Source organism: Lissotriton vulgaris, chromosome 1_2, assembly GCF_964263255.1.
Source record: "Lissotriton vulgaris chromosome 1_2, aLisVul1.2, whole genome shotgun sequence".
NCBI lineage: Eukaryota > Metazoa > Chordata > Amphibia > Caudata > Salamandridae > Lissotriton > Lissotriton vulgaris.
In genome coordinates, this window is record NC_141686.1 from 266,694,795 (window position 1) to 266,712,995 (window position 18,201).

Here is an 18,201-nt window from a genome sequence, read left to right on the forward strand (position 1 = left end):
AACCAGAAGAAAGATCTGGACCGCAGGACCCATACAATGAGATCTCCAGACTCAGGAAGAGACAGGGGGGGACCAGAAGAAAGATCTGGCAAAGCTGGACCACAGGACCCGTAGCGTGAGATCTCCAGACTCAGGTAGAGACAAAGAGGAACTCGAATAAAGATCTGGAACAGCAGGATCACAGGACCCATACCGTGAGATCTCCCGACTCAGGATGAGACAAAGAGGAACTCGAATAAAGATCTGGAACAGCAGGATCACAGGACCCATACCGTGAGATCTCCAGACTCAGGAAGAGACAAAGAGGAACTCGAATAAAGATATGGAACAGCAGGATCACAGGACCCATACCGTGAGATCTCCAGACTCAGGAAGAGACAAAGAAGAACTTGAATAAAGATCTTGCACAGCTGGATCACAGGACCTGTATCGTGAGATCTCTGGACTCAGGAAGAGACAAAGAGGAACTCGAATAAATAACTGGAACAGCTGGACCACAGGACGCATACCATGAAATCTCCAGACTCAGGAACAGACAGAGGAACCTGAAGAAAGACGTGGAACAGCTGGACCACCTGACCCATATCGTGAGATCTACAGATTCCGGAAAAGACAAAGGAACCCAAAGAAAGATCCATGAGATCAGCAGACTAAGGAAGAGACAAAGAGGAACTCGAATAAAGATCTGGAACAGCTGGATCACACAACCCATACCGTGAGATCTACAGAATTAGGAAAAGACAAAGGAACCCAAAGAAAGATCTGGAACAGCTGGACCACCGGACTCGTACCGTGAAACTCCAGACTCAGGAAGAGACAAAGAGGAGCTTGAATAAAGATCTGGCACAGCTGGATCACTGGACCCGTATCGTGAGGTATCCAAACTCAGGAAGAGACAAAGAGGATCTCAAATAAAGATATGGAACAGCTGGACCACAGGACCCGTACCATGAGATCTCCAGACTCAGGAAGAGACAAAGAGGAACTCGAAAAAAGATGTGGAACAGCTGGACCAATGGACTCCTACCGTGAGATCTCCAGACTCAGGAAGAGACAAAGAGGATCTCGAGTAAAGATCTGGCAGAGCTGGACCACCAGACCTGTACTGTGAGATCTTCAGACTCAGGAAGAGACAAAGAGGAACTCGAATAAAGATCTGGCACAGCGGGATCACAGGACCCGGACCGTGAGATCTACAGACTCAGGAATAGACAAAGAGGAACCTGAAGAAAGATCTGGCACAGCTGGTTCACAGGACCCATACCATGAGGTCTCCAGGCTCAAGAAGAACAAGGGTAACTCGAATAAAGATCTGGCACAGCGGGATCACAGGACTAATGCCGTGAGATCTCCAGCCTCAGGAAGAGACAAAGAGAAACACGAAGAAAGATCTGGCACAGCAGGATCACAGGAACCGTACCGTGAGATCTCTAGACTAAGGAAGAGACCACGAGGAACCTGAAGAAAGATCTGGCTTAGCTGGATCACAGGACTCATACAGTGAGATCTCCAGACTCCGGAAGAGACAAAGAGGAAATCGAATAAAGATCTGGAACAGCAGGATCACAGGACCCATACTATGAGATCTCCGGACTCAGGAAGAGACAAAGAGAAACATGAAGAAAGATCTGGCACAGCAGGATCACAGGACTCATACCGTGAGATCTCCATACTCAGGAAGTGACAAAGAGAAACACGAAGAAAGATCTGACAAAGAGAAACACGAAGAAAGATCTCGCAAAGCGGGTTCACAGGACTCATACTGTGAGATCTCCAGAATCAGGAAGAGACAAAGAGAAACACGAAGAAAGATCTGGCACAGCGAGATCACAGTACCCGTACTGTGCGATCTCCAGACTGTGTGTTGGACAGGCCTCGTGAAAGGCCTGCTCCCTCCCCGCACGAGAAGGCCCGAACGCCGGCTCTCCCGGTGTTCCCCGAAGAACCACCCCTGCAACCCACCGAAGCAACCCGCAACCCGTCCCCAACGGGACGCCTGCTCCCGAACCTCCCAGCATCGGCTGTCCCGGGCCCCGTCAGCACCATTGCCCCGGCCCAGCCGCCATCTTGGACACTGCACCACGAGGCCGCGTGGCCTCAGCTCGACCCCAACCCTGGGCCTGGCCGGGCCGGGCCGGGCCCCGACATTGAGGCACCACCATCCACCCAGGAGGTGAAGAGACCACTTGGCAGGTCAATGGGAGAGAAGAGTGTCGATGGCTCTCCCCCGCCAGGTGCCGATCGCCCCCGGCCTCCCCGGGCGCTGGCTCCACCCCCCTGCTGGGTGTCTGGACTCCCTCATCCCGGACCTCCCGACCTCCAAGCGAGAGGGTCCGGACATCGAAGGGGGCCAGACCTATAACTGGGGCAGCTCCAGAGCAGAAAGGCAGTTGTATCCTGGAGTCGAGAGACACCTTGAAGAACTCATCCTTGACGGACTGCTGGCGCTGCCGCAGCCCTGCCTTGTGAACTACCTCCGAAGCCTGCTGGCGCTGCCTCTGCAACCTACACCTTCGTCGGGACCTGCTGGCGCTGCCGTGGCCCCATCCTTGTGAACCATCGCTCCTGCCTGCTGGCGCTGCCGCAGCCCTCCTCACCGAGACTTGTCATCCTAGCCAGCTGGCGCTGCCGCGGCCCGACCTACCAGACCTCCGAGCTCGAGGATTGTGAGCTCCCCTCCTGCCACACCTGTACCGGACCGGTACCAAGACTGTCCCGCTACCCTTTCCCCTACAGAGACTAGAATTGAGAGGACCCTCGTGTCCCGACCTCACTGTATCGCTGATAACCTTGCTTCAAGAATCGTATATAAAGAGTGTTGACCTAATCCTTGTGTGGTGTCCATCTGTGGGGGGGAAGTTACTCATCTGTACCGGAGGCCTCTCCCCCTGTCCTCGGCCGACCCTCCGGGTCCCCGTCTAACATTGGTGGTCAGCGGCGCGATCCGAACCAACACGTAATTGAACAGAGAGTAACTCACCCCACGACACAACCACAATGACCACAAAAGAGAGCGGAACCACAGAGAAATTCCAGATGGAAAAATTAGAAGAGTATAACCACAGAGAACTAAAGCAGTTCTGCATAGAACTAGGCATTGCTACCACAGGACTGAGCACGAAAGAAGACTTCGAAAAGGCAGTGGAATCTTGGGCAGAGACAGGTACGGCCGTACCCCAAAACCAAAGCCACGAGGCACCGGAAACGAACCCTCCTCTGACGGAAGAAAGAAGATCGGGTCTCTCCCCAGAGGAGATCCGGGAACGGGAAAAAAGCAGACTCCATGAATTGGAGCTGGCTCGACTTCGGTTGGATGGAGAACTGAAGTTGGCGGAACAAAAAATAACATTGGAACACTTGAGGCTCCGAGAGGAGCGGGAAGAAAAACAAAGACAAAGAGAGTTAGAAGAGAAAAAGCTAGCCTACGAACATGAGCGCAACCTAAAAGAAATAGAGCTTCGGAAACAGAATAAAGATCTCAGGGTACCCGAGCGCACAAACACTCCTGCCACTACCGACCCTAAAGTCCACATCCCCAAGGATGTCGTCAGAGAATATTACCGGAACGACGATATCCAGCAATGGTTCAAAGCCTATGAGGTAGCCATGACCTCCCACCGGATCCCCCGAAGCGACTGGGGAGCGGGGTTATGGGGGAGGTTCGTCAACGAGGGGCGAGACGCCCTGCTGCAACTCCCGGACCATCAGATGACCTCCTACGACCACATGAAAGCCGCCCTCCTCACTCGATACGGACTCACGCCCGAGATGTACCGCCAGCGGTTCCGCGACTGCAAACGGATCCCAGGTACAACTTGGGTGGAGTACGTGAACTTTTTTAGCAGAGCGTTCGAGGGGTGGATCAAGGGCAGCAAGGTGACCACTTACGAGCAACTCTTTGACCTTATTGTATGGGAGCACCTCTCTAACAACTGCTTCGTCGAGCTCAGGCAGCACCTCCTCGACAGCAAACTAACTGAACCTCGGCAACTCGCCGCCGAAGCTGACTGATGGGAAAGCACCCGAGTTGCCCGAAACGGGCTCAGCGAACCAAACAGAACCAACCAAGGACCCCATCGTCCCCGAGGGGGAGGAGGAGGCCAGGGTCGGGGCAGAGACGCCGTCCCGGTGGCTCCCGCCAGCGGCGCCCCGCCCCCGGCCGGCAGGGGAAACCCCCCGATGCGTCCAGGGTTCCGAGCCAATGTTACTTGCCACCGATGTCAGCGACCCGGCCACTGCGCCAACGACCCTAATTGCCCGAAGAACCGGAACCCTATGCCCCGCCAGGTCGCTGCTGCCGCCCTGGGGGAAGAGCAAACCCCAGAAGATTCGGAAGAGTACGAGGCCGACCAGCCCGAGTGGGAACCAGCCGCCATGTCCCTGGTCTGCCTAGAGGAAAGAGACATGATTCCGCGGGCTCCCCTTCCCGCCAACACGCAGAAATACAGCCAGTGGGTCAACATTAATGGGCGACGGGCTGAAGCCCTCCGCGACACCGGGGCCAGTGTGACGGCAGTCCGTTGTCATCTGGTGACCCCGGAGCAGATCTTGCCGAACGTCCTTTGCCCCGTCCGGTCAGCCGACAACTCAGAGAGCCTGTGTCGGATGGCCTGCGTCCCCTTCGAGTGGGGAGGAGTGTCCGGAATGCTGAAGGTGACTGTCCGCGATGATGCCCCAGTGGACTGCCTCCTGGGGAACGACCTCGAAAGTTCCCCCTGGGCAGCCGTCGAAAGAAGAGAGCACCTTTGGATGTTGTGCCTCCCTGAGTGGGTCTGCCTAACGACCCGGTCCATGGCCGCCCGCGCCATCCCCAGTCCCGAAGAACCAGAATGGCCAGAACCTCCTCCCCCGATCGTCCCGGAGGGAACCACCCTAAGCACCAATCCCCCAGAGCAAAACGAAGAAGGGCCCGTTCAACTCCAGGACCTTCCCGAACTGGCCCAGTGGTGTCAAGAGGGTGGTCCCACCCAGGAACAATTCCGACAAGAGCAGCGGACCTGTCCCTCCCTCGAGGGACTCCAACAGCAAGCCCTCGCCCAGAGCGCGGGAGACACCACAGGGGCCTACTGGATTTATTGGGACAATGACCTGCTCTACAGTGAGCAAAGAATTGCTGAGCTAGGGGCCAGTCGAGTGCTGGTGGTGCCCCTCCGCTTCCGAGACTTCCTTTTGAACTTGGCACACGATGTCCCCCTTGCCGGGCACCTGGGGCAAGACAAAACATACAACCGCCTGGTAACTCACTTCTACTGGCCCAAGATGCGTAATGATGTCTCCAACCACTGCCGGGCCTGCCCCACCTGCCAGGCCAGCGGGAAGAGCGGCCGAAAGATTAAAGCACCCTTGCAACCGTTTCCCGTCGTCACCACCCCGTTCGAACGGGTCGGAATAGACATTGTGGGGCCCCTAGACCCCCGAACGGCCCAGGGGCACCGGTTCATCCTAGTCCTGGTGGACCACGCCACCCGCTATCCCGAGGCCATTCCTCTTTGGACCGTGACAGCACCTGTGGTAGGCCGGGCCCTGATGGGGATCTTCTCTCGAGTGGGCTTCCCCCGGGAAGTCGTCAGCGACAGGGGCACGAACTTTATCTCCAAGTACATGAAGTCTCTCTGGCAACAGTGCGGGGTCACCTACCGGTTCACGACCCCTTATCACCCGCAAGGAAATAGACTGGTCGAGCGGTTTAACCGCACTCTCAAGGGAATGATCATGGGCCTGGAAGAACCCCAACGGCGCCAATGGGATGTGCTGCTCCCGTGCCTCCTCTTCGCCTATCGAGAAGTTCCCCAGAAATCCCTCGGCTTCAGTCCCTTTGAGCTCCTGTACGGACATCCCGTCCGGGGCCCCCTCAGCCTGGTCAAGGAAGGATGGGAGATGGCCCCCCAGAAGACCCCTCCAGACGTCTATAAGTACCTCCTGACCCTCCGCAACCAGACCCGGCGATTCAGGGAACTCGCCAAAGCCAACCTTGAGGCCAGTCAGGAAGACATGAAGAAATGGTACGATCAGCATGCCTCCTCCATCGAGTTCGAACCAGGCCAGCAAGTCTGGGTGATGTCTCCAGTTGAACCCTGTGCCCTGCAGGACAAATGGACAGGACCCTTCAAGGTGATAGAGCGCAAGGGCCCTGTCACCTACCTAATAGACATGGAGTCCTCCCGGAACCCCCTGCGCGTCCTCCACGCCAACAGACTCAAACCCCACTTCGTACGTTCGGAGCTCAGCCTACTGATGGCCACAGATAGTGGGACAGAAGAAGACTCCAAGCCCCTCCCTGACCTACTGAGGACCCGTGAAAAAGATGGCTCAGTAGAAGGGGTCAGACTCTCTGATGCCTTGTCCCCAGAACAACACCAAGACTGTCGGGCTCTCCTGCTACAATTTGCGAACCTGTTCTCCCTCACCCCCGGGGTCACCCCCTGGTGCCTTAACGATGTGGACACTGGGGATAGTCCACCTATTCGGCACAGGGCGTACCGAGTGCCAGATCGGGTGCGCACCTGCATCCAGAAGGAAGTCACTAAGATGCTGGCCCTCGGAGTGATCGAACCATCCGACAGCCCCTGGGCCAGCCCAGTCGTACTGGTCCCCAAGGCTGCCGCCCCGGGCGTTGCCCCCGAGCTCCGGTTCTGCGTAGACTATCGGGGCCTGAACACTGTTACCAGAACCGACGCTCATCCCATCCCCCAGGCAGATGAGCTGGTTGACCGCATGGGGGCTGCCCGCTACCTGAGCATCTTCGACCTGACAGCGGGCTACTGGCAAATCGGCCTCACCCCCAGGGCCCAAGAACGATCCGCCTTCTCTACCCCGGATGGCCACTACCACTTCAAAGTGATGCCGTTCGGCATGAAAAACGCTCCAGCTACCTTCCAACGACTCGTGAACAAGGTACTGGCGGGTCTCGAAGAATTCAGCGCCGCCTACCTTGACGATATCGCTATGTACAGTCGTCACTGGGCAGACCACCTTCACCACCTCCGAGAAGTCCTGCACGCCCTCCAGCAGGCTGGCCTCACCATCAAAGCCAGCAAATGTCAGATTGGCCAGGGGTCTGTGACCTACCTCGGACACCAAGTGGGGAGCGGTCTGGTGGCCCCCCTTCAGCTCAAGATCGCTGCCATCCAGTCCTGGCAACCACCTGTCACCCAAACCGAGGTCCGGGCCTTCCTAGGGCTCACCGGATACTATCGGCGGTGTGTAAAGGACTATGGCAGCATTGTGGGGCCCCTCACAGAACTAACATCCAAGAAACACCCCAAAGCCGTCAACTGGACTCCGGACTGTCAAGCGGCCTTCGAGAAGTTGAAGACCGCCATGTGCACCGCCCCCGTGCTCCAGGCCCCCGACTACAGCCGGGAGTTCATAGTCCAGACGGACGCCTCAGATCATGGCGTTGGGGCAGTCCTCTCTCAACTCAACGCCGAGGGAGTCGATCAGCCAGTGGCCTTCATCAGCCGACCCCTACTGGCTCGAGAACAGCGCTGGAGCACCATCGAGCGGGAGGCCTTCGCAGTGGTATGGGCTCTCAAGAAACTCCGGCCCTACCTCTTCGGTACACATTTCAGGGTACAGACAGACCACCGACCCCTGCAATGGCTGATGCAGATGCGGGGGGAGAACCCAAAACTGTTGCGAAGGGCCATCTCCTTGCAGGGGATGGACTTCACTGTGGAGCATCGTCCTGGCCAGGACCACGCCAACGCGGACGGACTGTCACGCTTTTTCCGCCTCGGCGAGGAGAGTACCCAAGAGGATGGGTGAATCTCCCTGCCTTCAGCTGGGGGGGACGCATGTTGGACAGGCCTCGTGAAAGGCCCGCTCCCTCCCCGCACGAGAAGGCCCGAACGCTGGCTCTCCCGGTGTTCCCCGAAGAACCACCCCTGCAACCCACTGAAGCAACCCGCAACCCGTCCCCAACGGGACGCCTGCTCCCGAACCTCCCAGCATCGGCTGTCCCGGGCCCCGTCAGCACCATTGCCCCGGCCCAGCCGCCATCTTGGACACTGCACCACGAGGCCGCGTGGCCTCAGCTCGACCCCAACCCTGGGCCTGGCCGGGCCCAGACATTGAGGCACCACCATCCACCCAGGAGGTGAAGAGACCACTTGGCAGGTCAATGGGAGAGAAGAGTGTCGATGGCTCTCCCCCGCCAGGTGCCGATCGCCCCCGGCCTCCCCGGGCGCTGGCTCCACCCCCCTACTGGGTGACTGGACTCCCTCATCCCGGACCTCCCGACCTCCAAGCGCGAGGGTCCGGACATCAAAGGGGGCCAGACCTATAACTGGGGCAGCTCCAGAGCAGGAAGGCAGTTGTATCCTGGAGTCGAGAGACACCTTGAAGAACTCATCCTTGACGGACTGCTGGCGCTGCCGCAGCCCTGCCTTGTGAACTACCTCTGAAGCCTGCTGGCGCTGCCGCGGCCCTCTGCAACCTGCACCTTCGTCGGGACCTGCTGGCGCTGCCGCGGCCCATCCTTGTGAACCATCGCTCCTGCCTGCTGGCGCTGCCGCGGCCCTCCTCACCGAGACTTGTCATCCTAGCCTGCTGGCGCTGCCGCGGCCCTCTGCAACCTACACCTTCGTCGGGACCTGCTGGCGCTGCCGCGGCCCATCCTTGTGAACCATCGCTCCTGCCTGCTGGCGCTGCCGCGGCCCTCCTCACCGAGACTTGTCATCCTAGCCAGCTGGCGCTGCCGCGGCCCGACCTGCCAGACCTCCGAGCTCGAGGATTGTGAGCTCCCCTCCTGCCACACCTGTACCGGACCGGTACCAAGACTGTCCCGCTACCCTTTCCCCTACAGAGACTAGAATTGAGAGGACCCTCGTGTCCCGACCTCACTGTATCGCTGATAACCTTGCTTCAAGAATCGTATACAAAGAGTGTTGACCTCATCCTTGTGTGGTGTCCATCTGTGGGGGGGAAGTTACTCATCTGTACGATCGCTGGAGACGGCCCTCACTGGAGGCCTCTCCCCCTGTCCTCGGCCGACCCTCCGGGTCCCCGTCTAACACTGTGGAACAGACAAAGAGGAACCTGAAGAAAGATCTGGCACAGCTGGTCTACCAGACCCGTACCGTGAGATCTTCAGACTCAGGAAGAGACAAAGAGGAGCTCCAAGAAAGATCTGGCACAGCTGGACCACAGGACCCATACCTAGTGGTCTTCAGACTCAGGAAGAGACAGAGGGGAACCAGAAGAAAGATCTGGAACAGCTGGACCACAGGACCTGTACCGTGAGATCTCCAGACTCAGAAAGAGACAAAGAGGAACTCGAATAAAGATCTGGCACAGCTGGACCACAGGACCCGTACTGTGAGATCTCTAGACTCAGGAAGAGAAAAAGAGGAACCTGAAGAAAGATCTAGCACAGCTGGATCACAGGACTCATACCGTGAGATCTCCAGACTCAGGAAGAGACAAAGAGAAACACGAAGAAAGATCTGGCACAGCTGGATCACAGGACCCGTACCGTGAGATCTCCAGGCTCAGGAAGAGACAAAGAGGTACTCGAATAAAGATCTGGAACAGCAGGATCACAGGACCCATACCGTGAGATCTCCAGACTCAGGAAGAGACAAAGAGAAACATGAAGAAAGATCTGGCACAGCAGGATCACAGGACTCATACCGTGAGATCTCCAGACTCAGGAAGAGACAAAGAGAAACACGAAGAAAGATCTGACAAAGAGAAACATGAAGAAAGATCTGGCACAGCAGGATCACAGGACTAATACCGTGAGATCTCAAGAATCAGGAAGAGACAAAGAGAAACACGAAGAAAGATCTGACAAAGAGAAACATGAAGAAAGATCTGGCACAGCTGGATCACAGGACTCATACCGTGAGATCTCCAGAATCAGGAAGAGACAAAGAGAAACAATAAGAAAGATCTGGCACAGCGAGATCACAGGACCCATACTGTGCGATCTCCAGACTGCGGACAGATAAAGAGGAACCTGAATAAAGATCTGGCACAGCTGGACTACCAGACCCGTACCGTGAGATCTTCAGACTCAGGAAGAGACAAAGAGGAGCCCCAAGAAAGATCTGGCACAGCTGGACCACAGGACCCATACCTTGTGGTCTTCAGACTCAGGAAGAGACAGAAGGGAATCAGAAGAAAGATCTGGAACAGCTGGATCACAGGACCCATACCGTGAGATCTCCAGACTCAGGAAGAGACAAAGAGGAACTCGAATAAAGATCTTGCACAGCTGGACCACAGGACCCATACTGTGAGATCTCCAGACTCAGGAAGAGACAAAGAGGAACTCGGATAAATATCTGGAACAGCAGGATCACAGGAGCCATACCGTGAGATCTCCAGACTCAGGAAGAGACAAAGAGGAACTTGAATAAAGATCTTGCACAGCTGGATCACAGAACCTGTATCGTGAGATCTCTTGACTCAGGAAGAGAAAAAGAGGAACTCGATTAAAGATCTGGCACAGCTGGACCCCAGGACCCGTACTGTGAGATCTCCAGACTCAGGAAGAGGCATGGGTGACCCTGCTCTGGGATTCTATGCACTTGTGTAGGTGCACCTGGCGACACCAGATCGGATTCAGTGAACGAGTTGGGGGTCTTCTCTTCATCCCACTTTAAGTGGGTCAGAGTTTAACCCCCAAAAGCTATTTTTGGACCGCAGATAGCACTCTGTAAATCAAGAATGACCTTACAGAATATACTGTAAGGTGGCATAGTATGACATGTCATGAGCACCTATAGAACCAGCAAATCTTACAAGATGGGCGTCCACCCTGATCTCACTTGAGCCTTCATACACACAAATGTTGTGCACACAACCAGCTCTTTCTTGTGTGTCCCAGAGGCCTTCAGGCTGGCCCTTCAATGTAAAAATAGCAACCTGCGCCTCCTGCATATGGAATATAGAAAAATGTCAAACAGCTCCCCACTCCCCGCCCACCCTGCTAGTCACCTTGTGGACGCTGCTGGTCCTGACACACCAGGGCGTCGAGCACATGTAATGTGTAAGGTGATTGGCACAGTCATGTGTATAAACAATGAAGACATGTCCCCCCGCTGGCACAGGGCTCTGGTACAGCTGCTTTCAAGGCCCACTGGAGGCTTCTGAAGGACATTATTAGCGCGGCCCAAGGTCACACCGTGTCCCTGGGAGCGAATCTCTCAGTTTACACCACAGGATCCAGGCTATTGCCAAACTCGTAGTGCCCACAGCCGGCCGTGAGGGCCTCCTGGCCATGGGGCCAGCTGTGACACTGACGGCTATCTGGCTGCTGGAAGACGTCCGGCACATCTCGCAATAAAAGCCAGAAGATGTCTTCACACAACTGTGACAACTAGTGTATGTGACCTCTTGACCCTGCCTTTGAACTTGAGAACTCAGGACCTGGGCATGCGCGCGCCGTGCGGCTGGCGAGGGCCGTGACGCGGTGTCCTTTCCTTGGTGATTTGTGTGTTCAGCCTGCAGGCCCCTCTCTGGTTTCGACACCTCACGTGCTGTTCAAACAGCTGTGCGCCTGAAAGCCGTGACTCCAAGCACATTGGGGAAGACAGCGGTGCTGTAGACGTGCTTCTACGCAGCACTCTGGTTATAGTAGGCAAGCTCGACAAATAACACTCACCCACCTTCTCTTTCCCCATCTCCCTTGCACAAACCAATCCACATTTTTAACACATAAACTGTAGTGTGAGGAGCACAAACCTACGAAAAGTGCCATTATGGGAGTTTTAAAGGGCTCACTCGGTGAATGATGTCACAATACATCGCAAAACCCCGGGTGACGTCACCAAACTAAGAAGTATTATAGTACGCCTATTGTTGATGATTGTTAGAGGAGTGGGTAAAGAGAGCTCTTTTTAGGTTTCGCATGAACAGCGCATGTGCGCTGTCAGCAAAATCTTTAGTCAACAAGAAAAGACAAAAGAAACTGGCTGTGAGGCCGCCCATTACTTACCATTGGTTGGCTTCCATGCCACTCTTGTGTCCTTGCTTCCTACTGGTCACCGCCTCCTTCTCACCTTCTGCATCCTGCTGGGTCGTCAAGTGTTTGTCCCTGCCACGGACCAAAGAACAGTTTCCGATCTGCAACCTGTGTGCGTCCACGGGCTGCATGCAGGTGCTTTTAAAAAACAATTGCATGCACTTTATTTGAGTGCATGTGTCTCCATCCCTTCCTCCACCCACCATCTGTGCCCTGGTCCCACCAACCACCCGCTCGCTGTGTGTTGCTGTTTCTTCTCTCCTCCCCACACCTCCCTTGTATTGCTTTCCCTCCTGCAGTCCCCTGCCCTCTGTTGTATTGCTGCTCCCTCCCGCCTCCCCTACACCGCCCTCCTCCTCATGTTTGTTGTATTGCTCCCCCAACCCCTAATTGCCCCATCTCCTCCATTCCTCCTGTCCCTCACAAAAAGCATTAAACAAAGTTAAATAGTTATTGCGGATGTGAGCACTATTTGGGTTTGTTTCATGTTTTTTAGGCATATCTGCTGTCCAACACGACTTCATGAAAAAAGCGCTATACTGTGGTCAGCAAGGGCTGCATCATTGCGCTTTTTCTTTTTTATTTTAAGCTATGTTGGACAACAGCCCACACTGCTGTGCAACATGCGTGAAAAAAAACCCCTGACCGAGCAAATAGATCTTGCATAGGCGAAACTTTACAGTTTTGCCAATGCTTATTTTCTTTACAATGGAAGGGCCCTTTAAAGCAGTCGGTTGTGGTATCATCCCCAGAAAGCAACTGCCCACCCCATGCTGGAGACACATTTGTTGATGCTTGCGAACAGCCTTCGGTTTTAAGGGTGAACATGGATAGTAACCCCAGGCGAGGCAGAGAGCACATGAGGAATATTCACTGGTGACATTATAACCTGCACAGCAGAAAGTGTCGCCTGCACAGAGAAAGGGGCAGAAGCAAGCAGGGCTTGCCCTTCTAACAATAGGGTGATTGCCCCAGCATGGGTGATAAAACAAGCGGGCAGTCATTGAGAACCACATGGGGTTCTTGGAGGGTGTTTTGGGGTCGTGGGTTGCTTGAGGGTGTTTGTGTGCAGTACTGTACCCAAGCCATGCACAGCCTAGGGAACACTCGGGGCTTAAGCAATGGTGCTCAGCAAAGTATGCAATAAGAACCCCATGTGGTGAAACCCCCACTCCACAGACTCTCCCGCCATTGACATAAAGACACATCAGGAGGACCAGTCTATCGACGTACCCTAGACTGGACTTTTGATGAACTCACCCAGGGTCTGGAAGCCAAGCTGCAGGACTGGAGATGGACCAGTACACCTGCCAGGTGGAGAGCCCAGGGGTTCTAGGTAGTAACTCACACCCCCATGACTTCAGTGCACAGCATCCTTAACCTCTTCGATGCGTCGAACGGCAACAGTGGGGGTGTGCGTCGGACGGCCGGTGGCCATCCGAACTGCGCACGCATCAAATTCCGCCCACCCCGGCCAAGCGGCTAGAGATGGGCTACAACATCACTAGTACAGATGGAGAACCTGAAAGACACATCCTGAAAAGGAAGGGTCTTGGGACAGCATAGTGACTTATATCAGGAGCAGAGGGGACAGAGAGGTGGCAGCATCTTTCAGAAGTGTGCCAGGGTCTTGGGGATCTAAGGGCGGGTAGAAGACCACCCTAGTGCAAGGGAATGTGGCGAGAGAAAGCCTGGGGTGTAGTCTCAAATGATTTTATGCAGCAAATCAACAGTAGCTGCTATATAGCTGGATGGAGACCATACTTTCTTCTAGATAGTGACTCTAGACTCTGACTTCTAGATATCGAGCCTTATTTAATGGGCACTCTGACCTCACATGAACATTTTTTACTTACCAGATTTCGGCTGAATTTATTTTATCCTTTCCTTCTTAGGCCAAGAACTGCTATTTTTAGTAAAGTTGCAGCTCCCTGCGGCTGCGACGGAAAGTCTCCGCAGGATATGCTGCATTTTATGTTTTTATGTAGATTTTATGAATATCCCCGCAAATGCTATTGGGTGTCACTTTAAAAAAAACTCAATTTTTGTCAGATCAGACCAGCTATGATGTATTTACAACTATTACGCAGTGGCAGTATTCTCTGTGTACTTGAATTTTTAAAATCAATTGTTAGGTATAGAAAATGCCTGGATCTGTAATGACTTTTTAAATGAAATTTTTCTGAGCTTGTATTTATTATATTTAGGTAAAATCATGTATTCTTTTTTTCTGTGATGTCAATTTTGTATTTTGTACTTTCAGTATCCTGATGTGGTCTACTTTTTATAAAACAATGAATTTTTTATTACTGTATCTGCACTTTTATGGTTTGCAAACAAAACCGAAATAAAGTTTTATTGATTGACTCAACAGACTTTATTTTAGCCACCGACTCACCACACTATCATCCGAGGCATGATGCGCCATACATTCTTCTGGAGAGTGACTTACCCAAGACGTTTCCTTCATTTTATATTAAGTGCAAAAACCCATGAAGACCAGCACTGTGCAAACGAAGGTCCTCACAGTGATACCACTCCTAACCTGCATGGAATAAGGGGCAGTTTTGCACTGTTCCTAGCAAGTGCAGAGTAGGGCCTTAATAAGACAGAAGACGTCTTGGTTTCCTTCCTTGGCCATCTTTTTCCATTATTTCATTGAGCGACAGATAGTGCTTGGTACCTCCATTGCCTTCACCACTCTGACAAATGATTCCTGATTCATTCTAGAAACTGTCAACTGTGCAAGTAAACTGGTGTTTTGTGCTCTCGCCATAAGAAGACAACGGAGTGAGAAAAGGAAAGCGCATTGCTGGCGGCAGCAAGTGGGATCAGAGTCTGTCTATAAAGATAAATCTGAGCCACCTTCAGCCTGGCCATCTTGCAAGATCTTCCAGAACACATACATCTTTCAAGATCTCGAATTAGTTGGGGGCCAGAGAGTCATCCCGAACACTGATGACTTCCACGATCTTGAATCAGTGGGGAACCAGAGAGTCATCCAGAACACCGATATCTTTCAAGAAATTGAATTAGCGGGAAACCAATGAGTCGTCCAGAACATTGATGACTTTCGAGATCTTAAATTAGTGAGGAGACAGAGAGTCATCCAGAATAGTGGTGTTTTCAACATCTTGAATTAGTGAGAAGGCAGAGAGTAGTCCACAACACTGACAACTTTCAAGATCTTTAATTGAGAGGGTACCAGAAAGCCGTCCAGAAGACTGATGCATTTTAACATTTTAAATTAGTAGAGAGGTAGAGTGGCGTCCAAAACATTGACATGTTTCAAGAGGTTGAATTAATGGGGAACAAAAGAGCCATCAAGAACACTGATGTCTTTCAAGAACTTGAATTAGTGATCAACCAAGGAGTTGTTCAGAACACTAACGTCTTTCAAGATGTTCAACTAGCGGGGTACCAGAGTCATCACGGAAAATAAAAACTATCAAGAAGTTTAATTAGTTGGGAACCACAGAATCATCCAGTACACTGATGACTTTCAAGATCTTGAATTAGTGGAAAACCAGACAGTCATCTAGAAAACTGATGTCTTTCAAGACCTTGGACTAGTAGGGAACCAGAGAGTCATCCAGAACACTGACATCTTTCAAAATCTTGAATTATCGGGGTAACAGAAAGTCTTTCAAAATACTGATGTCTTTTAAGATCTTGAATTAGTGTGGAGCCAGAGGGTTGTCAACAACACTAACATCTTTCAAGATCTTGAATTTGTGGGAGACAAGAGAATCATCAAGATCACTGACCTCTTTCAAGATTTTGAATTAGCAAGGAGGTAGAGAGTCATCCATAAAACTGCCATCTTTCAAGATCTTGAATTAGTGGGTAACCATGGAGCTGTCCAAAGCCCTGATGTCTTACAAGAATTTGAATTAGCGGGGAGCTAGAGAGCAATCCAGAACATTGGTGATTTTCAAGAACTTGAATTAGTGGGGGAGCCAGAGAGTCATCTAGGACAGTGAAAACGTTCTGGACCGTGAATTAGTGGGATATTAGAGTAGTCCAGACCACTGGTGTCTTTCAAGAGGTTGAAGTAGTGTGGAGCTAGAGCATCGTCCAGAATACTGACATCTTTCAAGATTTTGAATTAGTTGGGAGCCACAGAATCATCCAGAACACTGATGTCTTTCAGGGTATTGATTTATTTGTGAATCAGAAAGTCATACAGAAAACTGACATCTTTCAAATTGTTGAAATTTTTGGGAACCAGAGGATCATCCAGAGCACTGATGTCTTACATTATGGAAAGCTTTCTTATAGATCACATAAGAAATATGATAACTCTCTCATTTCAAGAATGTAATGTACCAGAGGCTTGGAAAACAGCGCAAGTCATCCCTCTAAAAAAAAACCCCAACATCCCTATCACTCAATTTCAAAACCTAAGGCCTATCTCCCTCCTGCCACAATGTGCCAAGATTATAGAAAAAATAGTCAACTCATGGCTTTTCTTGAAAAGGAAAATATACTCCACCCCACTCAATCGGGTTTTAGACCTGGCTATTCTACGGAATCAGCGGTACTATACTCAACAGAATGCATCCGCAAGATGGTAGACGAGGGAGAAACAGCAGCGTTGGTCATGTTAGACCTAAGCGCAGCTTTCGATACTGTGCTTCATGCCACGCTGCTGTCCCGACTCTCAGACATTGGAGTGAAAGACCATGCTCTGGCCTGGTTCCAGTCCTTTCTCTCTAAAAGATCATTCCAGCTGCACTGCCCACCCTTTAAATCATCTTCTCGTGACGTGAGCTATGGGGTTCCTCAGGGCTCGAGTCTGAGCCCTACCTTATTCAATATCTACATGGAGCCCCTGGCCCTCGTCATAGAGAACTTTGGGGTGGGCATTGTCAGCTATGCCGACGACACCCAGCTCATGTTCAAGCTTACCCCAGACAGCGAGAAATATGCCACAAATTTCTCTGGCTGCATGAGTGCTGTAGCCACCTGGATGGACAACAATTGCCTCCGCCTAAACGGAGACAAAACAGAGGTGTTGGTGGTAGGGAACAATACTTCAATATGGTCCCAGGCATGTTGGCCCACGGCTCTGGGCGATCCCCCCCACCCTGTGGAAAAGGTCAGAAACTTAGGGGTTATGATTGACGCGGATCTTTCGGGAAAATCTCAAGTCAACAAAATTACAGGCAAATGCTTCGGCACTCTAAAAACCCTACGAAAAATCATTGACCTCATCCCTACGGAAGCCAGAAAAACCATAGTGCACGCGCTCATAACTCCCCACTTAGACTATGGAAATGTTCTCTTATTAGGCCTTAACCAAAAACAGTTACACCAGCTACAATGCATACAGAATGCAGCCGCCCGCATGGTACTAGGTCTTCCCAGAAGAACATCCTCCAAAGCAGCCCTATCCAAACTTCACTGGCTCCCTGTTAGGGAAAGAATCAGATTCAAAAGCCTCTGCTATGCCCATAAAATCGCCCACAACAAAGGACCTATCTATCTCAGAAATCTATTGACTATCCATCGTCCCCTCAGAGACCTAAGATCTTCTGGAATGACACAATTCAAACTTCCCCGTATCTACAGAGCCAGAATGGGAGGAAGATCTTTTCGCTACCTTGGAGTTAAACACTGGAATGCTCTCCCAATTCATCTGCGTATGGAACCCTCAGAAACACTTTTCAGAGCGAAATTAAAAACACACCTCTTCCCTCAATAATTATTTCCCTTTCTCCCCCCCCTCTCCCTCTGACAGATTCAGTTAGCAGTTAGCGCGGGGACACACAGTTTGTGCAGCCATGCGCTTTATAAATGTTTTATTATTATTATTATTTATTATTACAAGATCTTGCATTAGTGGGCAACCAGGTTTACATAAAAAAACATTAACCTTTTTGAAGATGTTGAATTAGTGGGCAACCAGGAAGTCATGCAGAACACTGATGCCTTTGGTTTGAGAATTTGAATTTGAATTAGTGGAGAATAAGGGAGTAATCCAGAGCAGCGATGACTTTCAAGATCTTGAATTTGTAGAGAGCCAGTGAGTTGTCCAGAAAACTGATGATGCAGAATGGACAACAGTGCATTAATTGTCTGCACTTAAACTCTTTTTTGTCTACAAAGTTGGAAAGATTGTGAATTCTACTCTTTCAGTATTGCAGTAGACAAGGTCTGGAAAAATTATTTTCCTAAAAAGAGAGCCAGCTCGGTTCACTATGGAAAACCCTATGGTTAAATTTAAA